The following is a 25,515-nucleotide window of genomic DNA, read 5'->3' on the forward strand; positions in this document are numbered from 1 at the left end:
ATTAAAGCGAACTGGAAAGGCACCAAAAAGTAGAAGGGAAAATGTTATATAACTTCTTAAAACTCACTTAGGCATCAATGTAGATAGTAAGTTGGATTGGAAAGAAAAGAGGAAGTGAGAGGAACATTGAAGCAGTCTAGGTAAAGAGGTGATGTTTGCTTAGTCCTGGATGGTACAGAGGCAGGGACACAAAGAAATGGACAGATTTGCCATATATTTTGGAGATGGGATAGACAAGACTTGCTAATGGATTAGATGGGGAGAGGTAAAAGTAGAAACACTATGAGAAAGAAAAGCGTCAAGAATGAAATTCAGGCTTCTGGCTCGAGCCACTGTATGGTGTTGTTGCCATTGACTAAAATAGATAAGATTAGAGGAGGAAATTGTGGAAGGGGGGGTGGGAAAGAAGACAAGAGTTTGGTTTTTGATGCTAATTTTGAGTGTTTTGATGCATCCTTGAGTAGATGTCAGGTCAGCATAGGAAAGGTTAGGCTAGAGATCCATATTTGGAGTCTTCAGCATATAAATTGTGAATAAATCCGTGGGCTTGAATGAGAGTGTAGAGGGAGTATACAAATCCAGGGAGAATGACGGCATTGAGATTCTGAGTAGAGAAGGAGGGGATCAGGAAGAAGACTCAGAAAGAATGATCTGAGAGGTAAGAGGAAACCATGGAGAACATGGTATCACAGAGCCTGAGTGAGGAGAGTATTTTGAGAAGGAGATAGCCATCAGCTGTGTTGAAGTAGGTTGAGAAGAGAAAAGTGACCACTGGTTCTGGCAACACAGAAGTCATTGATGATCTTGACAAGAGTAGATTTATGGGACTTATAAGGTTAGAAGCCAGATTCACAGTGGGTTAACACTTGAGGATGGTAAAGCATATTTGTATGTTGCTGAAAAAAAATTCAGAGACAAGGAGAGGTTACTGATGGAAAGAGAAAGGAAATAATCAAGGGAACAATCCTAGAGCAGGTAAAGGGCAGTGGGATCCAGAAAGTAGGTTGAGGGCTTGCCTTTTGACCGGAGCAGGGACACCTCTTCAGGTGAAAGAGGAGATAGCTTTAGGCACAGGAAATAATCACCATCCTTATAGCTAATATTTATTGAGTTTATTATGTGCCAGGTAATGTTCTAAGTAATTTTCATTTATTAACTCATTTAATCCTCATAACAATCTTTTGAGATAGGTTCTTACACATACTCAATTAAAACTTAGAGAGTTCGTTCTCATCTGATAGTTTAAATTGTGGAGTGGAAGGCAGATGGGAGGTTTGAGAAGGGAAAAGGTAGGACATAGTGTCACAGAAAGTAAGTACTCATTGGGACTTCCAGGCAGTATTGGGAGTTCATTTGAGATTTGAAATCATCAATAAAAAGTGAATCTGGGACTTCCCTGGTGGTCCAGTGGTTGAGAATACTTCAGGCAATGCAGGGGACTCCAGTTGGATCCCTGTTCGGGGAACTAAGATCCCACATGCCGTGGGGCAACTAAGCCTGCAAGCCACAGCTAGAGAGCCCGCGTGCCGCAACTACAGAGCCAACGCACTCTGGAGCCCACGTGCCAGAACTAGAGAGAAGCCCACGCACCGCAACGAAGTGAAGAGCCCACGCGCCACAATGAAAGATCCTGCATGCCACAGCTAAGACCTGATGCAGCTAAAAAATAAAATAAATAAATATATATATATATTTTTTTAAAGTGAATGTAACACAAAATCCAAGTGGGTCTTTACAGCACTCAGCAGTCATACTTCAGTGGCCTGACTTAATTGATGCTTAATTTAGAAGCAGGGGTAATTTCCAATGCCAGGAGTAATAAAATATACTAGAATCCCTTACTAGCATCCTAGCCCTTAATAAATGTTCATGAAGCTGCTTTGAGACTTGGCCACAAGGAACCCTGCCCCTACCCCACTACCACTCTTGCCCCTGCTCAGAGGGAGGAACCATGGCCTCCATGAGAGAATGATATATAGAATGAACTACCACAGCCCACCAGGATGATGACAGACATGCACTGGCTGATTTTGACTCTTATACTTGAAAGGAGTCCAAGCTGGATGCTCTATCCCACTGTACCTCACAGCTTGCCAGGTTTCTATCAGCAACAAGGGCACCTCCTTTACCTGAGAAATCACCATTAGCTCTCCCCATTGCCAAGCTCTCATGAGTGCAGAAGAGGTACACAGTCTTTACTTGACACAGAAAGCTTTTGATTGACAACAAACAGTAAGAGCTAAGATTTACTGAGCACTTACTCTATATCAGGATCGGGGCAAAGTGCTTTTTTACTATGCACTGTGTCCCTTAATCTTTAAAACAACACAGTGAGGTATGTATTGTTATAATATCTGTATTACAGATAAGAAAAATGAGCTTTAAAGAGATTAAGTAATTTTTTTAATATCAGGAAGCTATCAAGTGAAGAAGCCATGAGTTGATTCCAGAAAGCCTGACTCCAGGATCTAGGCTCTTTTAACAAATACATTATAACAGCAAATCAGTGAGCAGCCTTGCCAGATCAAACTACTGCGCATATTCAAGTTATCATACACTGCCACCATTCTATAAATTTTATTCAGAAAACACATGAATTTTGTTTTCAACTATGTTGAGACCGATTTCTACTCTCCCATGCTCTCAAAATGAGGGATTAATTCATTGGGGGTGTTTATAGAATTGATGGCTTTTATTCAAATTTCCCTCTTTTCATAGCAACCAGCCTATTAAAGAGAAGGGTTTATGGTTGTTGGTTTTTGCAAGCCTGGTGACCTACGTTAATATAATTGTCTCTGAAGTCAAATGTGTTGATACATGTGACACAGCATAAGCTGAGCTCTGTGGGCTCTAAGGACTGGCAATGACCTGATCTTTTCCCACCACATAATTATGAATTGAGAATTGTCCTTTACAAAAAATTCCCAGATAATTGAGGTCCATTTGAAAATTTTAGTCTCAGCATCTGGGCATCTTAACTGTCCAGGTTATTTGCAGATATACTAATAATATGCTATCATTACAATAATGATAAAAGCCAACAACAGGTCAAATGCTTACTCTGTGCCAGCTAAGGCCTTTATGTGCCCTTTTCATGTATAACAAATTCTTAGAGACTATCATTAACCCTATTTTGAAGATAAAGAAAATGAAATGGAGAGGGGTTAAGTAACTAGCCCAAGGTCACATAGTTACTAAAAGGGAAAATGAGAATTTAGAGCTTTTGAAGGCCAAGTCATCATTTGGAGACAGAAAACCACGGAAACAAATCAAAGCTTCACTACTTAGCAGTTTGAAAGATAAAGTTTACAAAACTGACTTTGCAAGGATGGCAGAACAATCCACATAAAGCATCAAGTACACACCTGCCAACTAGTAGATGCTCATTGAATGGTAGCTATGGTTATTAAATGGAATGAGCTGGAAAGTTGAATAAGTATTCCATAATTTTGATTTAATTGGTGAACATATGTATTGCAAATACCTGACCCATATCAAATATGCTCTTCTCTCCTTATTGTTTTAAGTGTCCAAATTACTCAGGTAATCAACTCACGCCCCCCTTCCTTCTACCTTTTTGGATGTGATCTGTGCCCAAGACTCCCTCAGACACACTAATTCTACATAATTTGAAAAGTAGCATAAATATTTCTGTTGTCCTTCTGTTCTTTCTAAGTAAATTTGAATGAGTTCAAGATATTTTTCCAATGGCTTTAGGTATAGATGTTTGCAATGGACCAAAGCTCCCTGGGGGTAAGATGAAAAACAAACCCAGCTGGAGTATCCTGGTGACCCAGTAGCCCAGACCTGCCATAATAACCTATTTGGGGATGCCATGGTAATCTGGTCTGTGGCATTTGGCTGAGTGGTTCCAATTGTGACATATGATGATTCAAGTTTACTCATGTACACACCAGAACTTCACAAAATGACCTTTTTTGAGGTCCTTGAGGTTAGGGAGGGAGCAGGGAGGAGCAACAAGGCGCTCTAAACAAAGCAGCTTTGTTTTTACACCACTTGTTTGGACAAATGTCCCCTCATGTGCAGCAGCTATTTGCTGCTGGGCTCTTGGCAGAATGACTAAAATGGGACAGAAATTAAGGACACATTCTGAAGTCCCCTGGAAAATCACCCTCTCCGGCAAATGTTACCCTTGGGATGGTAACTCAATGGATGATTTCTTGTCACTCACTTCCTTACTCACTTTTTTCCTTTATGGGCATTTTCAAGGTGGTTGAAATGGCTACTTATTAGGCATCTGCTATGCATATCCTGTACCAGGTCCATGGAGGATGGAGCATGGGGAAAAATCATTTATCATCTTTGGGATTCATTCTCCTGGTCTGGAAAATGGAGAATTAGACTACCTTAGTGATTCCCAAGTTTTATACATATTTAATAAAGCATATTCAATTTTTCATTTAAAAAAGAGAAGAAAAATATCTTCAGAAACCACAGAAAATAAAGCTTCACAAACTCTTCTTAGCCAATATGGATATAAAAAGCATAGAATCCCAATAAAAGGGCCATCTGAATCTACATAAGGGCAAGGTATGTGATCTTTTATGCTTTTAACCTTATAAAACCGGTAGAAAAAAAAAAAAAAAAAACAACTAGTTGAGAAACTCTGGACCAGATAATCTCTAAGGTTGTTTTCAAGTTCAAGAAATCTATGGTTGTACAAAATCGCCTCCCAAAAACAATTGGTGTTTTTATAGCTCAAAGAAGAGAGATGTATTCTTAGAGAAGGATAAATCGTCAGGGCTTGAGAGAGAGTCAGTCATTTCCAACACTGACTTCTGATTGTTGATTCATAAACAAATGTGTGTGCTGACCCACAAAACACGAGTTCTGATTAATTCTACTGATATTGGCCAGGAATCTAATTAATTTAGGCCCGAAGTGAATTTTTGACTTGAATTATCAATCTCTAATATCTTACTAGCCTAAATTAACCAGATAATTTAATGAAGAGGTATTTATTAAACTACTTCAGTTAACTTTCTCTTTTATTTTTTGAGGGTTAAATTATAAAACTTTATTTTCATTACAGTTTAAATTCAGATCCCAAGCTTCCCATCTTTCTGTCGCACTTTTGATCTCTCCCTAATACCGTCTGTGCATATCCAATTCCTCCCATCTTCTTAAGAGCTGTTCAAATGCCAGTCCCACAAAAAGGTTTCCTCTTCTTCCACCCTCACTTCCCTGCAGGTGAAAAGAATTTCTCATGTTATCAATTTCCCCAGCACTTGATATTGTGGGATCTCTTTAACTCATGTGCTTTACAAACAAATGGGTAATACATTTAAAAGAAAGAAACAATAACATCTTAAGTTCTTTTTTTTTTAAGCTGTATTTTATACGGATTTTCTTTGCATGTGAACTTTTTTTATTAATTCAGAATGATGAGACAAAAGAGGAGAGAAACAAGATTAGACATCGTAAAGGAAAAATCAAAGAGCAGAGAAACTGGCAAGAAATTGAATTAGAAGAGAAAGTGAGGAATAAAATCCAAAAAAGTTTTTTAGGGAAAATCCCTGTGTAAAGGAAGAGAATCCAAAGATACAACACATGTGCTTCATGACTCAAAGGTATTGGCTTTGTACCTGGGTGATTCATCTGGTGGAAAACACGGCTGGGTCAGAGAACTTTTTGCTGGCCCCAAACTTCCTTGGAGTGATTTGAAGCTTCATTTTGTGTGTGTATTTTTTTCTCACTTCTTCAAAGGAAGTATTAGTTGCTTTTCAGAAATAGCCCTGGTCATTGGAGTTTATCTGTTTGAGCACTTGAGATTTAGAATTAGATCATGGACTTTGGAGTATGGAAAGTATTTAAGAAACTGGGACAGATTTGTTCCAAGCGACCTCTCTTTGTGTCCTGACAGGAATAGATAGATAGTAGGTCCTGCAAGGGAGCCCCGTTGAATAGGTCCAAAGGGGACAGTCTGCCCCTTGGAAAAGATAGACTGGACCAGTGGTTTAGAACTTTTTGGACCATGACTCGCAGTAAGACATAAAGTTTACGTCAAGACTGAGTCCCCACATATGCGTGTGTTTTATAAAACAATATCTTACTACCTGTGTTATACCTGATGTTTTCTATTCTAGTCTAGTCTTTTGTTGTTTAAATAAATACTGGCCAAGACCCATTAAATAGATTTCATAACTTATTATTGGATTTCTACATATGTTCCCCAGTTTCTTTCCTGTCTGCAACACCTTCCCCCAGACACACACACATTGCTCAAATACAGTACAGCCCATTTTCAGAAGCATCCCTCTCACTCCACCCCACATGTCAAAATACTTGCAGTTTCTTGAGCACCATGCTCTCTTTCACTTCCCTGCACGTGTCATTCTCTGTCTCTACTCAAAGCACTTTAGAGCTTCCTCACTCCACCTCCCTTTTCTGCACCAAGCTAACTCCATCTGGTTAAGACTCAACCCAGGGCTCAAAAGTCCTTCCCCTCAGCCTGTGTTGACCTGTTTTCTGCTCTCTCCCAAGCGTCCTGGAGACATCCTTATCTTTATCTCAGCCTCATCTTGCTATGTTATGGTGATCCATTTATATGCTTTTCTTTCCCACTAGACTCCCTGAAAGCAAAGGCTGTGTCTTATATCCCCAGGAGCTGGTCTAAGGTTTGACACATACCTGGTTCATAAATTTTGGATGAATGAGAGCCTGCCTGTTGGTCGGCACATAGTACTGAGTTGCTGCCTCCTTGGTAAGTTGTAGTCTGTTTACACAAACGAGAAATGAGTATCCTTTAGTGGAAAATATGCACCTGAGTTGCAGTAGATGTGCTGACCCTCAGAATCTTTTTGCTGTTGCTCATAAGATATAGTGTAGCAAAGCAGGTGGAAAACTCAGGCTTTGGACTGGATTTGAATTTTGGCCCGTTGGTTACAAGCTCTGTGACCTTAAGCAAGTTACTCAATTTTTTAAAATCTCAGTTCCCTCATCTGCAGTAATGACCTTCTATGGCTGTTGTTAGGATTGTGTAGATGTTAAATAATGGGACATAAGCTCCGTGAGGGCAGAAAGTTTTGTCACTTCGGTACCTTGTCATGGACTTAGAAAAATGGCTGGCACATATCTGCTGCATAGGTGAAAATTTTGCTGCTCTCAATAGGCCCTCAGTAATTCAAAGCAGCTCTTATTCCTGTGAATATCTTATCAAGTTTTGCCAGGATTCCTTGGAATATGCATGATATGCATGATAATTCCTTATAACTTCTTTGGTCAGAAGTTAGGCTCCTACCTGTGAGAGGACACTTTCATACCCTGACATTCAACGATTCAAGATGCAGGTAGAAACATTCGTCTTCCTGAAGAATGTGGTATTTCGTGCTGTTAGTCTAGAATGAAGTTTAGTCATTGCAAGACTGGTTAATTTTGTAGAGGTCCTTCAGTTCTGTTTTTGAGTTGCCATGTATGGGCGTTTGATTCTTTCTTCTTCTCTTGTCTCTTTTCTTGTTAGACATCCATGAGCCATATCATCATTCACTACGTATTAGATAGACCCACACAGATTCTGATTCAGGGTTTTGGGAAACATGACTGAATTTCTCTGTGTTCCTAGAGTTGTTTCATTCTTCTCCTCTGCAGAGATCTTGTGTAAGATCCATAAGGATGGAAAATCCATTATTGCCTAATGTCCTTACTGTTTCCCATTTCATGAATAGATGTTTGTATTCCTAGGTTTCATTTTGGGCCTTTCCTATTTTCAGTACTTTCCTGAGTATCTTATGCCAAATAATGAAAGTATCGTTTTAAGCTTTTTTGAATTTCAGTAGCTCACGGACATCTCTCAATACTACATTTCTACCAGAAAGACAGAAAACAAAGAAAGAAATTTTAAGAAGCAATTCTCAAAGTCTTCCACGAAACAGGACAAATAAAATGATGGTATTGCTTCATTTAAAAGATCCACGTCAAAATGTTCTAAACTTAACTTCCTCATGCCAAAAGCCACTTCATTGTAGTATTTACTGAAGAATCTTTTAAGTAGTAGGGTTAAATGATCCAGATTATTAGTCCATTATGGTTGTTTACCTTATATTTCACATGGTAATAACAGGGTTGTCCTACTCTTTTATATGTAAAAGTCTGCCAAAAACTATTTTATTCATTTGTTAGTGAATTTAGGTGTGAATTCCAAAGTGTGCTCCTTATCATAAATTCCTCAGATATATAATAACAGAGTGTATACAAAAAAAGAATGGTAAATCCTATGACACTATATTAATTTAATATCTTAAGTCCATCAACGGAACAATATACTAGTATACTTTTGTTCTCACACTGACTTCTGTTTTCAAACTTAAGATTGCCCCTAAGTTACTATAGTCATATCAGACTAGGTGGAGCTCTTCATTACATTTTTGAAAGTAGGAGGAGGAATATATTTGGGGGAAAATAGGACACGAGAAGGGGAAGCTTGCCTGACTAACTAATAGGTTTCACTTAGTTGGTTCAGTGTTGGAGGACCGGTAGACCACAGAAGGGCAGAGCTTTCTGGAGAAAAGAGGAGGGTTAACATTTACGGAATGCCTACTACGTGCTAGGTGTTTCACAGTCTTTTACATCCTCACACAGAAACTCTGGAGAAGATTATTGCATGAAATTAAAGATAGGCTGCCCATAACAAAAATTCAGTCATCTGTCCGAAGTCATACAACTCCTAGGGGGCAGGGTCCAGATTTGAACCCAAGCTTTCACAACTTGTGTTCTTTCCACTAACAGCATGGTCTTAGGGTACTCCAGGTAAACCTGTATGTGTCCAGTCAGGTGAATGTTGCACTTGACATCTTTTAAATTTCCACTTTACAAACATTTCTTGACAAACTGAGGGAGAAGTTCCACACAATGGAACTGAGATATCATCTCCGCTTTCTACCCCTGAATGGTTCCTCTGAGGGCATCACTGCAGCCTTTTACATGGATATGAAAACATTTAGTAGAGTGGAAAGTATTGTGTTCATGGTAGCCAAAAGTTCCTACAGTACATTTTTTTTTTTACATCAGTTCAGTTTATACATGTTTAACTTATTCTAATGACTGTTTCCAACGTGAAAACCAAGTTTAAAATAACTTGATCACCTTGTTTCAAACACAGCTGTTCACATACCATACTCCAGCTCCATCCATGTAAGTAAATCCTCTATAAAAGCTTCCAGGAAATTTCAGAAAAATATAATCTTCTACTTGAAAAGTTGATCGATTTGCCAAATGATGCAGCCAGGTTTGCTTCTCTAAAAGCTTCTGATAAGGTTGGATGTGCATGACAGACTCTAGCTATATCTTCACAGGATGCTCCATATTCCAGTGCAAGAGCAGCTCCATTTATTATTTCACCAGCACCTGGTCCTAGAATATGTGCTCCCAATACTCTGTCTGTTGATTTCTGCCCAAGTATCTTCACCATACCATCTGTGTCAGCGTTTGTCTTAGCTCTGCTGTTAGCAGCAAATAGGAATTTCCCAACTTTGTACTCAATACCCTCTTCTTTCAACTGCTCTTCTGATTTGCCAACCCAAGCAACTTCAGGGTGTGTGTAAATCACCGATGGTACACAATTGTAGTCAATGCGCACAGCGCCACCAGCCATCCCTTCATCACAGATAAAGCCTTCATCCTCTGCTTTGTGAGCCAGCATTGGACCAGTAACCACATCGCCGATTGCATAGATATTTGGAATTTTAGTTTGGAATCTGGTATTTACTGGAATTTTACCTCTAGGATCCAGCTCAATTCCAAGCTCCTCTAGTCCCAAATTCTTAGTAAAGGGTCATCGGCCAATGCAAACCAGGAGTACATCACAAGTGATAACTTCAGCTTTATCACCAGAAGCAGCTTCAATAGAAACATCAATTTTTCCATCTGACTTCTTAGTAGCACCAGTAAATTTGGTATTCAATTTAAATTTAAATCCTTGTTTGTGAAGGATGCATTGAAAGTTTTTAGATATCTCCATATCAATTCCAATTCCGCCAACATGACCCCAAAACTCAACTGCTGTCACATCTGCACCAAGTCTTTGCCAAACTGAGCCCAATTCTACACCTATTACTCCTGCACCAATGACAACCATCTTTTCTGGAACTTTTTTTAAAGACAAAGTACCTGTAGATGACACTACTGTATCTTCATCAATTGTAATTCCAGGAAAAGGAGTGACTTTTGAACCTGTGGCTATAAGAATGTTCTTTGTATCAATAACTTGAGTGCTGCCATCAGCTTTCATAGCGGTGACCTGATTTTTCCCAGTTATCTTTCCATATCCATTTACATGAGCAATCTTTTTCTGTTTGAATAAGTGGGCAATTCCACCCATTAAAGCTTTTACTGCATTACTCTTCTGCTCCATCATCTTCTCTAAATTCAAGCGAACTTCAGACATTTCAATTCCTCTAGATGCAAAATCTTTTCCATGGGCCATATGGTAACAATGAGAGTTATTCAATAAAGCCTTAGAAGGAATACAACCACCGTTCAAACATGTTCCACCGAGTGTTTCATTTTTCTCAACGCAGACTGCCTTGAAGCCTAACTGGGCAGCTTTAATAGCAGCAACATATCCTCCAGGACCAGAACCTATCACTGTTACATCAGCATCAATTGGTTAATCTGCATAAGTTCTCAGTGGCACTGCAGAAACTCCTTGCAGACCATGAGATATTTGATTGAAATGGCCTCTCTTATATTCCTCAGTCAGAAGTCCAAAAATCAGCTTCATGGGGCTAAAAATATGGTGTCATCAGGGAGGGTTCCTTCTTGAGACTCTAGTGGACACTCCAGTTCCTTGCCTTTGCCACCTTCTAGAGGCTGCCCACATTCCTTGACTCGTGGCTCTCTCCTCCCATCTTCAACGCCGGCAATGTTGTGTCATCACGGCTTCTCCTCTGACTCTCCCTATAGTACTTTTTAATAATAATAAAGTTGATTGCAGAATGGAAATATTACAAGGAAAAGTAACATGCTATAATATAAACTCCTAATGATATGAATATTAAAATGCAATCAAATGCATATTGAGGACATTTGCTCTATTGCACAAACACAGGCATCGAGAGTGATGTCTTCTCTCTACTGTTCTTGCTTTTATCTTTAGCCATGTGAGAAGACTTTCAAGGGTCCTATTTCATTTCTCAGAGTGACAGGCTCATCCTACAACAAGCAGAGTGACTGGCCAAAGCTAATGGCTTCCTTGAATAAATTCATTTTCTGGTGATTTGGGTTCCCCTCTTCACAAGACTTCCTGAGATACTGATCATGGAATGGAATATTATCTCTTTAGTTCTGGGCACTTAGTCAGCACTCAGACCACATTCCTGGCTGCAGCCTGGAACATCACTTCTGGCCAGACTCACTTCTCCTTGCCCACCGAGATCAGCCAATTCACTGCATTTTATTGATTGTGAGCTGCTGATTTATCTAGTCTCCTCGTTTCACGTGTGAGGGACAGAGATTTGGATTGACTTCCCTCTGCTCACATAGCTGATGATAGAATGTGGGCTGGAATCCACATTTGACTCCCAGTCCAGAGCTCTTTCCATTCCCCGGTCCCTCACTTATTAATACATTCATCAAATATGTGTTAGATGCCTACATGCGTGTAAGGAGCTGTGACTTAAGACACAGATCCTGCACTCAAGGCCTTTACCCTTCTCTATGTTTTTGATTTCCAGAGGGTCTGAGTTCCATTAGGAAGATGACTCTATGCCAGGGCAATCTCTCTGCCCTGGATGGATTGGGCAATCACAACTTGTTACATACAGCTCCATTTCTAGTATCCAAATGTATTGTTCATAAACAGCCTATTCTCTAGTCTTCTTTTTATTGGGTTTTCTCACCCAAACATGACATTATTGACAGATAATGTTTAAATGGGTGGTCTCTGAAGATCAAGCTATTAATACCTCAAGTAGTCTCCATTTTCTCCCTAGTAAAAGATAGCATGGATGTGCATGCGTGTGTGTGTGTGTGTGTGCGCGCGTGTGCTCATCGGGTGTAGTGCACTGAAACACTCAGAAGAAAACCATTTGTTCATGAATGGGCCACAGTACAAGCTACGGATTTCTTCTGGGCCTCACATGGCTGCCACATACACCAGACTACCAATATCAGATAAGCAGATTTTTGTCAACTGGTAATTTTTAATACTTTAAGCATACTTTTTTTCGTTACTTTAAGGACCCATTTTGGAGCTTCATTTGAGCAGCAAGTATTTCCTGAGGTCCTGCTGTGTTCCCAGTCCTGTAAAGTTTTGGGCTATGGGAAACTGAGTCAGATATCATGATCCTCAAGTCACTTTCATGCTTCCTGTGCTGTCATTCTTGCTTCAGTTGATCCTGAAGTAAAAAGGACTCGTATGTCACAGAGGAGGTAGCTGAGGCCCCGAGAAGTTTAGTGACTTACCAAGATCCCCAATACTAGCAAGTGATAAAGCTGGGGCTAGATCTCTGATCTTTTTGCCACTGGACAGTACTCTTTTCTTTTTTAACTACACCAGATTGCCTGCCGATATTTTTCAAAAACACGGGATATATTAAAGAAAGAATTCCTTGCAAACATATAATTGTGACCTCATGATAGAATAATAACAATGAAATGAAAATGTTAAAGTTAATTTAAAATGCTACCTAAAACTAGGTCATGAATGTATCCCCTAGCCTTTCCTCCCCATCGGCATAAGTGAGTTCCTTTCCCAAATGACTGGTTTGGTTTTTTACACCCATGTGAGTTACAAAGACCTTTTTATTACAGGGATCCCTGCTGAACTTCTCCTAGGGAATGACTGTGATGGGAGAAATACAAGTAGCAAGTTCACTGGGCGTTTATAACTCGAGAGAAATCTCCTGCTAAAGCTTGGAGCTTACTGCTCATCCACCTGATTAACTTTGTCTGGGAGGTGGTCATTAGCCTCCTCCCAAACCCCAGAGGTTTGGACTGCTCAGTTATACTAAGCCCAGAAGCAGGGAGGGATTAGGACACAGCTTCCCTGGGTGAAAATGGGGAAAGCTAAACTGCTTCCAGATTGCAGTTCACTGTCCCTATACTGATTTCTGGAGGACTTGAGAAGGTCCTGAAGCAGAAGGGACCCATTGGCTTTGGAGGCAAGAGATGATGGAAATGCACAGTTCATCCACAAACCAGATGCTCTTAGCATCACTCCCTAGCTGGGTGACATTCATGGGACTCTTTCCCATTGGTTTCCACATTTGTCAAATGAGCAAGAAAAACATAAAGAATTACAGATTGACAGTTTGGTAAGTTTCCCTGATGGTCGCCTTACTGTTACCTATTACGTGGGCTATGGTGCTGTGTAGCCTGGGAGAATCTAAAAATCTGGATTTGGGGGCTCTTGATTTATTGTCAGCAGATGACATTAAAAGTAGCTTGCATTTGCTGAGCAAATCTAGATGGACAATGGTGAGTGGAAACAGGGAGTGGCCTGGATGGTGGCCGGAATTAGAGATTGCAAAGCACTTTCCCACACATTGTGTCATTGGATTCCTGCAAAGTCCTTCAAGGGCAGGTATTCCTATTGACAAATGAGACAAATGAGATTTGACAAATGAGAAAATTGATGTTCTAAAAGGTTAAGCAATGTCCAGAGCTCACATACAAAAACAGTGGTGGCAGTATAAAAAGTAGAATATAGGGGCTTCCCTGGTGGCGCAGTGGTTGAGAGTCCGCCTGCCGATGCAGGGGACACGGGTTCGTGCCCCGGTCCGGGAAGATCCCACATGCCGCGGAGCGGCTGGGCCCGTGAGCCATGGCCGCTGAGCCTGTGTGTCCGGAGCCTGTGCTCTGCAACGGGAGAGGCCACAACAGTGAGAGGCCCGCGTACCGCAAAAAAAAAAAAAAAAAAAAAAGTAGAATATAAGCCAAAGCCCTTGTTTCCTTATGCGACATACCAGAGAGTGATGAGAATCTACCACAAAGCTTTTTAGCTATCCTCAGATAATCAGCAACTGTTTATAGTATATTATTGACACGGGACTCCAGTCTTCTATTCTTTCTGGACCTCTAGGACTTCTCTTGTTTTGGCTTCTCTTCCCACCTCCTCTTGATCTATGTAGCTCCTTCAGCTTACCACTTAGACACCACTTCCTCCAAGAAGTCCCCAAGACTTTGTTAGGTGACCATTCAGTAAGCTTATGTGGTACCCAGTGATTATCACCACTTTATCCTTACCACTCTAATTAAATTACCCATATTGGAATATCACTGTCTAGGCACTAAAACTAGTTATTTACAAGTCATTCACTAATGGTTATTTTTTCACCATTTAACCCCAACATATAAGATGATAAGCTCTGTCTGGATAAATATTTCTTGAGTAAATGCTGTATAATCTACTGTAACCAAAAGGGAATTTGCTTCCACATTACCCTTGGGGGTAGGAGAAGATGGAAAGCTCTCTTAAAGCCATCTAAAACAGCACCATTTCCAGGAGGAGGCTCTCAGGAAACCAAACTCTATAGCCATTTGCTTAAAACATTAGGTTATTCCCAGAAGTAAGACTTAGAGTTGGGAAAGGACTAAAAGTGTGATAAGGATGGAAGTTAGTGTTTGTGTAACTCTATGGGGAAAGAGGTGAGAGTAGATATTTCTGGAGTTACTGGAAAACTTAGCCATGACACCCTGCCTGCTCATGTGTCTGGTGCTATTCCTGGGAACCAAGCTTCATACCAATCCTCTGTCAGATATCAGTTCCTAAGAAGAGACTTGAACTTGCTATGTGGTTATTTATAACTGTATCTTCCTATTTGGTGCCAGATTAGAAGACCCTACAATACCACTGATATATGTTATCAGAACCACATATCGACAGAGTATGATAATCATGGTAGATGATGAGCAGGGTGTAGGACTTACAAATCGGGTAAATACAGAACCCAGCACTTTAACCTAGAACCTGTATATCCCCAGTCCTTTCAAGTATCTAGGAATTAATGAATGCATAAATGTAATCATCACATAAAATGAATTAGTGGAGTCCTGGCTGCAAGGCCATTTCTGCAATGGCAGAATCTTAAAGGACATGGAGAGCTTGACAAGGGTTGAGTATTACAGGCATTGTGCTGAACTTTCAGCAAAAGCATCCTAGGCAGTGTGTAAATAAATGGACATGGCTGTGCTCCAGTTAAACTCTACTTACAAAAATAGGCAGTAGGCCGTGTTTGGTTCCTCAGACTTTCCTGATCCTGGTGTAACGTATAGGTAGCAATTTACAATTTTACTTCCTTCTGAAAATCCTTCCTTTGTTCTCCTTTGCCTACAAGCTGAAGCACAAATTCCTTAACTCTATTCCAATCTGAGCAGTACTTTCATAGCACCTGAGAGTTTACGCTCTTTTTCTTCTCTGTGTGCTCAGTTCACATCGTTCTGTTCTTAAGGCTTTCTGCTTAGCCAAATCCTACCCATCCTTTGTGGAAGATGTTCTCCAGTGGGGTAGAGGGGTTATATCAGAATCATCTGGGGAGCCTTTTGACATTAGACATAGTGCTTATCAACCACCCTAAATTCTGATAGGCCCAATGAGGAGGTGGGGCAGGGCAGGGACTTGTATAGCTTGCAAATATTCCTAAGCTTATTCAGGTGATAGACACTCTCCCCCCAAACCAGTGCTCTATGGCATTGCTAAAATCCCACTTCCTCCAAGAAACCTTTCCTAACCACATTAACCCATACTCAGCTTTCTTCCTTTGGACCCCATTAGTGCTCTTTGGCCAAAAAATTCATTTTTAGCACTTATGGTATTTTTTCGGTTTTTTAAGTGTTTCATGTATCTGCCATTGTTGTTCTAGGTGCTGGGGACTCAGCAGTGAACAGGATAGTAAAGACCCTTCTCTCTGAAGATTACATTCTAGTGACAGAGAGAGACAGGCAATAAGCATGTGACCAAAAGAACGGAGGAGATAATTTCAGATAATGAAAAAAAAAACAAGCTAATGGGATAAGGGGTGACCAGAGAAGGGAGCTGGAAGGATAAGAAGGTGCTGTTTTGGATAGGAGAATCAAAAGGGTTTTATGGCATCTATAACTGAGCTAAAAGCTGAGTGCAGAGATCTAGGGGAAAGGAATTATAAGCCAAGGGAACAGCACAGTTTTATCTTTCTTTTCTCTGAAAATGCTGTCAAATGTAGAATATTGGAGTAGTCAGCCTTAGAGATGATTAACAACAGTTCCCTTATTGAGGACTGCCAAATAAAATGCAGGATACCCAGTAAATTTGAATTTCAGATAAATAACAAATAATTTTTTAGTATAAGGACAGATTATAGTATAAGAACTAAAAAAAGATATTATTTATCTGAAATTGAAATTTAACTGGCTGTCTTTGTTTGTCTTCATTTTGTTTGTTTTTTGGCTAAATTGGACAACTCTGCAGTTTACTCATAAGAAAAGTAACCCAGGGCAATTTATGTTTGATACCATCCAGTTACTTGGAGCTGAGATGGAACAAACTCTGAATCTAAAGCAGAGCCAATTCAATTTGGTGTTGATGTGTTAGAATATCTTACATTGTTTTCTAACTGTCTCCTTGGGTAGTGATTTGTCTCCCCCACAACTCCTTACGGTCATATTTCCTGTGACTTTTATTCTTTTGTCATACACAAGGTACAATATTAAGTACTTAATTCATTCTTTTATCCCCTTTCTATTATAAGCCTACAGTAGAAGTACTGATCTGGGTACAAAGGGGACATGGCCTCTGTCCTTCAGATAATGAAAAATGAGTATATATAAATCACTTTAAATCAGCTCAGAACGTGATAAAGTGTCACAGCAGAAGAGTGTGATGGCACTCCTGTTCTGAGCAGGGACAGATGGCTTCCAGCCGTGGGATTCAAGGAAGACGTCAAGTAGAAGTTCCATCTGACTTGGGACTTGATTGATGGCAAGGATTTCAATAAAGGATTACAGAGAACATCATCCATGCAGAGAAAACAGCACAAACCAGGAGATCGTGGTGAAAATAACAGGACTTAACTTGGGGAACAAATCCATCCCTGTGTTTGCAGCTGAGATTTGTGTAAAGGAGAAGAGTACGTGAAGCTGGACCTGGGTTAGAAAGAACCCTGAACACCAAATAAAGGTATTTGGATGTATTAGAAAGGTCCTGGGGGTCGTTAAAGATTTTTCATCTGGCACTTGATGTAATGAGTCACGTATGAAGAAAATCAGTCTTTTGATGGTATGAAACATGGAGACCAGTGACAAAGTGACTGCAAAATCCCTGGTTGGTTCAATGAGGGCTTGACTATAATTTATAATGAGAGAAAGGGAAAGATGGGACTGGATGCAATCGATATTTTTGAGGTAGAATCCACTGAGCCTGCCAACTGGTAGGTTGTAGAAACTGAGAAAAAAAGGAAGCATGGAAGATAAAGCAGAGATTTTAAGTTTAGATAACTATGGGAATGTGGATACCATTAATAAAAAATATGGAAGTCAGGGAAAAGGGAAGATTGTAGGTGGGAAGAAGATTATGGCTTTATCTTTTTAAACATAGCATTATAGAATTTCACAGCTATTAAAGTCATTATGATTATGCCCAATCCCTTTGTTCCATGTAGAAGAAAATCCAGCGAGAGTACATGACTTGTCTATGATCACTCTGCAAGTTAGTGGAATAGCCAGTTGGGGAAATCAGATGCCTTGAACAATGCTTATTCCATAAAACGATCTATTTTATGATGAGTTCGAATTTGTAAAAGTAGAATAATGATGTGGTAAGATGCATTAGTCAGCTGGAAACGTAGATGTGGCATTTCAGTAACAGATCAGGGACAATGATTTGGGAGCTATCAAAATGAAAATAACATAGAAAGACATGGAAGTAAGTGAAGTTGCCAGAGGAGAGATTAGAGTCACTAAGTCAAGTGTGACAGGTGTCAATGGATACTAAGAAGTGCCCTCTAAAAAGTAAATTAAATAGGAAGTACCCACTAAATTTCACATTCAGGAGGCCCCTGGATTTTGAGAGAAAGAGAGAGAGAGAAAGCAGTTGCCATTGAATGGAGGGAGCAGAAGCAAGACTACAGATATTGAAGGCTGATGGGCTGGTGAAGAAGTGGAACTAGAATTTAAAATTATTTCTCTGGAAGGTGGCAATAAAAGAAGAATGATGTGATAACGTTGAAGCAGGGCCTAAAGAAAAGCTTTTAGGTTGCAGGATGAGAAAAACATAAATGAGCGTATAGTAGAAACAGTGAAGGTCATGGAGAACAAGTTGTTAAAGGTGTAAATGGGTGAGGGTATAACTGAAATTATCAAGGTCTTTAAAAAAAATCCACTAGAGTGGAGGAGAAAAAAACAAAACAAAATGAGGAGAGACACTGAAATGGATAGGTAAAAGTAGAGACAAAGAAGCCTCCTGAGGCATGAAAGGGGTGAAGTTGGTAGAATTCAAATTGACCTTTATCTTACCAGTGAAGTAGGAAATTGGATCTTTGGTAAAAGTGAGAGGATAGACATGGAAATGGGAATTTGTGAGCAGTGGGAATGTTTTCATATACACCTATGAGGAATCAGTAGGGAGATGATAAAACTGCACTAAGAGCCCTGCTGAGGTTAGACTTGGTCATTTGTGGTAGATGTAATTAACCTAGCATTGATGCTTTTCAACTATGGCAGCAGAAGAGAAAATGTGGACAATGGGGGTTTCCCGGGAATTCCCAGGTAGTGGGGAATATTATTGTTTTATATACTAGTGTTGATGGGATTCATGTTAGGTGAAGATCCAAGCAGAATGGGCAATGTGGGGAGGAGTTAAGGGCAAAAGTCAGGTTTCCAAGAGTACCTTTATGCTAGGATTTCTGATGGCGTTTGCACACATTGTTTCATGCAATCCTCATGACGAGTAATCGTAACCTTATGGAGCAGCCATTATGACCCCAGTTACCCAGGTAGAGACCCTCAAAGTCACATTGAACAAGCAATTGCTTAAGGACTCAAAACCGTAAATGGTAGAACCTTTTCTTCTTCAAACCATGTCGGCTCTGCCCTCCAGTAGCCATGAAAAAATTACAAAATTAGGCAGGTAAGAAGGTTAAGCTTAGTAGAGGTATTTCAGAATTAAAGGTGGAACACTTCCCGCTGAGAAGCTCCAAAGGGAAACAGAAGTGACAGAAGCAACAAGATGCTAGTTACAGATGTCAAGGCCCAAGAAGCTAGAGTTAACTGATTTTTTTCCAGAAACGTTTTATTGAAATATAGCGTGCAGAGAGAAAAGTACACAAATCACAAGTGTAGAAGTCAGTGAATTTTTATAAAACGAACACAACCACGTAGTCAGAACCTGAAACAAGAAATACATCATTGCCAGCCCCATGAAAGCCCCCCTCAAGTGCCCTCCCAGTCACAATCCCCCTCAAGGTAACCACTCTCTTGACCTCTAACATCATAGATTCATTTTTCCCTCTTTTGAACTTTATATAAATTGAATCATATTTTTATGTGCTTTTTAATATTTGATTTCTTTTGCTCGACATTTAAGTTTATGAGATTCATCCCTGTCGTTTCATGTGGCAATTGCTCTGACTGATTCAACCACCACACAACCTTGCAAATAGTACCACCTTCTCTAGTGGTAAGAGAGTCTGATTATGTGAGACAGAGAAACAAAAGATTATTTAAATTTCTTTTTTATGTGCTTTCTTTGGGTATATAGTTGGGAAGACTTGATGGATATGTTTCTGATGTATACAAAGCTATGTTAAAATTGCATTTAGACATAGTTTGTAGAAAATTTATAAGAAAGTTCTTCATGATCTACTTCATAGCACTACATACAGCCTTATACTCAGAAAAGAAGGTTCAAAATGTTCTGTGAAGTTTCCATAAACACTGTCAAGTCAGTAAAGAGGATGGGGTTCAATGAATGTACTGGCATTTTGAAAGAAAACAAATTGTATTATTGTGAGGGTTTGGAACTTTAGCATTCGCTGAACTATTCTTAGTTATTGGGGAATCTCAGTTATTTGGGAATCACTTACACTGAGTCCTGGAAGAAGATTTAAGGAAACACCAGTTGCCATTTGGTAATATCTCTTTGGGAAGGCCCTATGTTAGCCATGCTGCAATGCAAATATAAATAACCGGATACATTTTAAGACACATGACACAATGTTCTGAAAATTAAGGTCCCAGAGTGGTCAGAGATTTAGATGAGTACATGATTAGCATGGCAAGAGGGTTTAAGAAAACTCCAGGTTACTCACTTCCCTTGATACTCAGTTTCTTCTTCTATAAAATAGAAATAATGCTCCATCTCGCTCTCTGGCTGACATGAGAATCAGATGATGGATTTATGAGAAAGCACTTTGCAAACTGTAAGGTAAGATTATGGTATGATTCGTATCGGCCATTTAACCTCCTTTTCAGTTGCTCATGGCAGGTTAAACTGAAGGAAGGATACCCAGATTGGAAGCATCGCAGATTGTAGCAAAATTGAGCAGGAGAATAAGGTTAGGATTATGGTTAGGGTTAGGACTGGGGTTAGGGTGAGAGGACTGCGTGAGAGTACAGGCTCTGCCCCAGACTGGTAGCTGTGTGGCTTCAGGCAGGTTATTTAACCTTCTCCAGCCACAGATTCATCTCTAGAGTAGAGACAGTAACACTGCTTACATTTGGCAAGAGGAGGAGGTAATTGTCAGCAAAGCGCCCCTCGTGGCACCTTGTGCATAGAATGCTCCCAGTAAATAGTGTTAATTACCGTAATTCTCTAACAACAACAATAATAATGGTATAATAGCTTCAAGCAGCCACTTAGTGCTGTGGATGTGCAAGGCATCTGAAAAACACTGACCTCTCGGAGTACCTGTCTGTGGTTTCATTATTTAGGGGATCCCTTGCAAGTTTGAGAGTGGAAAACAGGCGGGGACCCTGGCAGCTCGCACCATGTGGCTGCTGGGCACCTGCAGGATTGGGGTGCCAAAGGCACCTCCTGTGGGATGGCTTCTGATGAGGTGAACTACTCCCTCCCTTTCCAGTCCTCTGTGACACGTAAGCTCTTTTCCTCTACTTCCTTAACCAAACAGAATAATAAAATATCAGAGCTAAAAAGAGGCCCTAGACATTATCTGTTCCAACACTGGATTTCAAAGCTGCAGAAATGGAACTGAGAGGCTGAGGTGAACTGGTGATAAAACTGGGACTGGAGTCCAGATCTCCGAGTTCAGAACTTTTCCTTCTACCCCACAGTGACCTCAGAAGATGGCTTCACCTCTGCTCTCTCAGTGCAAGTACAGGATTATCTCCTTAAGAGTTGGGCCTGAATCTGATTCCTCATGGAATCCCTGGCCAATGCTTTGCACCTAATAGTTACTCAAAACAATCTTTTTAAATGGCATCAGATTTGTGGGATACTCTCTTCTCATGTTCAGTTTTTAGAATCAGGGGTCAAACTTAAAGATCATCTTTAAATGACCCGGTTCATTCCTCTCTACTGCATTATATGCACATGCCCCACTTTCTAGGGGCGGTCAACCCAGCTTTTATTCTGCTTCTCTAATTCTGCTGGACGGTCAACCCATCTTTCCCCTGCTCTTTCACTGCCCCGGTGTAGAGCTCTGTGCTAGCGCTTGTGGTGACATAGCACCATAGAGTGGCTGAGGGTGTGAGATGAGGCATCAGGAGAGAATGGGGATCCTGGCTGCCACTTACGAGATACTTAATGACTCTAAAGCTACATTTCCTTACCTGTAAAGTGGGGAAGATGATACCTACGTCATAAGATGTTGAACGTTAGTCGTGCAGTGCACAGCACGTAGAGTACTCAGTAAATGTCTTAGTCTTAGGTTGGATCATAGTTTGCACTTTGACATGTCTGGCTCCCCTGCCGAACTATGGTCTTCCTCAGGTCCAGAACCTTCTTAGTTAACTTTACATCTGTGGGACCTTGAACAGTGTTGTCTGATACATAGTAGATACTCAGTGTTTCCAGAAGGGAGGGACGAAGAGAAGGGAGGAAAGGAGGAGAAGTTGTAAGATGCAGATGAACTCCCAATCTAAGACACCAAAGACCTGGGTTCAGCCCCAGCTCTTCCAGTTGCGAGCTGTGGAGTGTTAATCTAGTCACTTAATGCCTATGGAACTCATTCTCCTTCTCAGCAAAATGGGTTTGCTAATACTCCCTTCCTAGCAGCCTTAGGAGGATCATTTGAGACAGTGTATGTGAGGATGTTTTGTACATTGAAATGTACTTTCCAGATTTATTGTGAGAACTGTTATTGTTATGACAAGATCTGCCTTCACCGTCTCCTCGATTTTACTAATAATCAGCCACTGGGCAGTGACGCCTGGCTCTGGAGTGGAAGGCACTGCGTTAGCTGCTGTGAGGAAGTCTTTGCTTTCAGGATGTTTACAGTGTGGAAGGGAGGTTGATACCCATGGCCTCCGCCTCTGGCCACGGAAGGTAGTTTGAGAGGACTCTTGGGCAGAGGCCCTTGACCTCAACCGACCTACCTCTGTGAGTGCCCAGCGGCGGTGGCCGTCTCTGAAATGACCCCTAACAGCATGTGCCTGCCAGGACTGCCCAAGCTCGTCTTTGGAATGCTGCCTCCTTTGTCAAACGCCACCAGCTTCACGTTCTCATTTCCCTCGTAACACTCATGTTAGGGCAGCAAAATGTATTCCCTGTGACGTAAATGTTACAGTGGCACAGCAGAGGGCAGAGGGTAGCCTGCTGCGGGTGGAAGAGAAAGTCAGGCGCTGATGTCTGACGGCCCACTTCCCCACTCTGAGCCTGCCTACGGGACCTGCTCTGGGACTTTCATCTGCACCCTCACGCACACAGTTCTCTAAATCCCCAAGTGTATAGGTCTGGGAGCCCCCTGAGAAACACACATCATGGGAAATTTTGTTTCAGTGCCTCCCCTACTCCATCAGGGAGCTGTAAAGCCTGTTCAGTGTAAAAGCAGCTCCTTATTCTAGACACTCCCTGAAGCATGGCCTAATTTCCCCACATCCAAATCCAGATTTCTTTCACCTACCCTTTGCATTTAAATGAGGCACTTAAATGGATGTTAAACCTGAGTTCTTTCCTCTGGAGGCCGGAGAGCTCGCCACAATGTTTAGAAGGTTTAGCTCACGTGAGCATTGTATTAATTATCTATGGCCCTTGTAAGAAATTACACAAACTTTGGGGCTTAAAACAACACAGATCAAGGTTTTGGCAAGGCTGTGTTACTTTCTGGAGTCTCTAGGGGAAAATCCATTTTCTTGCGTTTTCCAGCTTCTAGAGGCTGCCTGCCTTCCTTGGCTTCTGGCCATCTTCCACATTCAAAGGCAGCAATATCCAGTTGAATATTTCTCACATTCCATCATTCGGACACTGACTCATCTGTCTTCCACGTCCACATTTAAGGACCCTTGTATATAGGGTCCACCTAGATAATCTAAAATAATATTTTTATTTTAAGATTAGCTCATTAGCAGCCATATTCCCATCTACTACCTTATTCCTCCTTGGCCATGTAGCATAATATATTCACAGGTTGCAAGGATTAGGATGTGGACCTCTTTGGGAAGCCTTTGTTCTGTCTACCACAGATATTGAGAGTGATGTCAGGATCTCAGGATGTCTCTGTAGTAGTGATTGGCAAACATGGCCCTTGGGCCATACACTTGTTTTTGAAAATAAAGGTTCATTGGAACACAGTCACTTGCATTTGTTTCTGTATTATCTGTGGCTGTTTTCATGCTTAAATGGCAGAGTTGAATATTTGCAACTCAGACCATGGGGCTCACAAGCCTAGAATAATTACTATCTGGTCTTTTTGAAAGAGTTTACTGACTTTTGCTCTCTAACTCTCTATATATCTCTGATTATAACTATAACTCTAAGGAATATCACTTAGGGACTTTGTGGATGTCTTCCTCATGTTTTTCACTCCCCCACCCCCAACACACATACTTTTAAAATTCCTAACAGTGCTCTGTCTGCCTCTCCTGCTGTTTCTTCTCTACCCTCAATTGCCATGAAACTACTAAACCCTTAATAGTAACACCAAACATTATACTGTATCATCTCTTTACTTTGATACATGCTGTTCCATTTGCTTATAAAATACTTTTACCTTCTTTTCCTACTTCTTGCTGAGAAAACTCCTATTCATCCTTTAAAACCCTGCTAAGGCATAACTTCCTCCAGGAAGCCTTCCCTATCACTCCTACCCAAGGAAAAGCAATTACTCCTATTCTCAAACAGTCTTTTCTAGACTGTGAGTGCCTCAACGGCAGTGATTGCTCTGTTTACCCTTCTGGTATCCTCTGTGTCTATCATGGAGACCGACATCTATTATGTGTCCACAAATACCAGTTTAATTGAATGGTACTTTAAATGTTGCCAGTCAGAGTTGAGGCACAGTGAAGTGGCAACAACAGGTTCTATAAAAATTCAAAACTGGTCCCTGCTGTTTCACGGAGGGAATGGCTGTATGATCTTGGAGATATCTATTGCTTTCTCCTGGCCTCAGTCCTATCACCTATGAACCAAGGAGTTGGTTTAAATATGATTGGTCTCTTGGGCCGCTTCCAGCTTTAGGGGTCCTTTCCACAGAGGATTCGGCCTTGTACCTTGCAGATGCTGAGAAGAGAGAAATCTCTTGCATTGCGCTTGTGCCCTGCAGAGCTGGAAATCACTCAAGTTGGTGAGATAATGTGTGGGCGGGCTGTGGGTGGGATCTTGTATTTGTTATTGACCTTTCTCCAGGAACCAATCAGAAGATAGACACATGCCCTGGAGAGTCATGGCCAGGCAGTGTGTTCTCACGATCCCTAGCTCATAATCCTCAGCAGCAATCCATGCCTGGAGCTCAGTCCACTTACTAGAGACCCACCCCAAGTCCTTGTAACCATATGGGAATCACACCAAACTCTAGGGAGTCCAAATTACCGTTTCCCCCTCCTCTCCCAGCTCCTTCATATCTGTCAATGGCTCTGCTCTGTCCACTCCAAGGCTAGAAACCGTGGTGACAGTTTTGCACACCTTCCTCTTCCTGGTCATCTCTTACGGAGAATGGTATATTTTTTGCCCTGTCATGAATTGGTATATATTTGTTTCCTTCCAGACCTTATTTAGAACTTCTCTCTTTCATCCTATTGTCACCATCCGTTCTAGCCTGCATTGTTGTTGTTGTTTTTTTTTTTTTTTGCGGTACGCGGGCCTCTCACTGTTGTGGCCTTTCCCGTTGCGGAGCACAGGCTCTGGACGCGCAAGCTCAGCGGCCATCGCTCACGGGCCCAGCCGCTCCGCGGCACGTGGGATCTTCCCGGACCAGGGCACGAACCCGTGTCCCCTGCATCGGCAGGCGGACTCTCAACCACTGCGCCACCAGGGAAGCCCTAGCCTGCATTGTTTTCAGCTTAGATCCCCACAGTTGGGTCTTCCTGGGACCCCTAACTCTAGCTGCTTCCCATTGAGAGGCATCTTACACACTCCTGTTGGCTGCGTTGTCCTAAATTCCCTCTTTCCTCATGCCTCGCCCCTCGACCAGA

The 25,515-nt window shown here is 41.1% G+C and overlaps 1 protein-coding gene and 1 pseudogene across 2 annotated transcripts in view; one reads left to right on the top strand and one right to left on the bottom strand.

Annotated features, from left to right (window-relative positions):
- The window catches only part of PDE4B (phosphodiesterase 4B), a 618,793-nt gene that overhangs the window by 532,977 nt on the left and 60,301 nt on the right, over positions 1–25,515 (top strand). The window lies entirely within an intron of this gene.
- On the bottom strand, positions 9,164–10,696 carry LOC136130979 (dihydrolipoyl dehydrogenase, mitochondrial pseudogene; annotated as a pseudogene).

The sequence above is a fragment of the Phocoena phocoena genome, chromosome 1 (assembly GCF_963924675.1).
Source record: "Phocoena phocoena chromosome 1, mPhoPho1.1, whole genome shotgun sequence".
NCBI classification, from domain to species: Eukaryota; Metazoa; Chordata; class Mammalia; order Artiodactyla; family Phocoenidae; genus Phocoena; species Phocoena phocoena.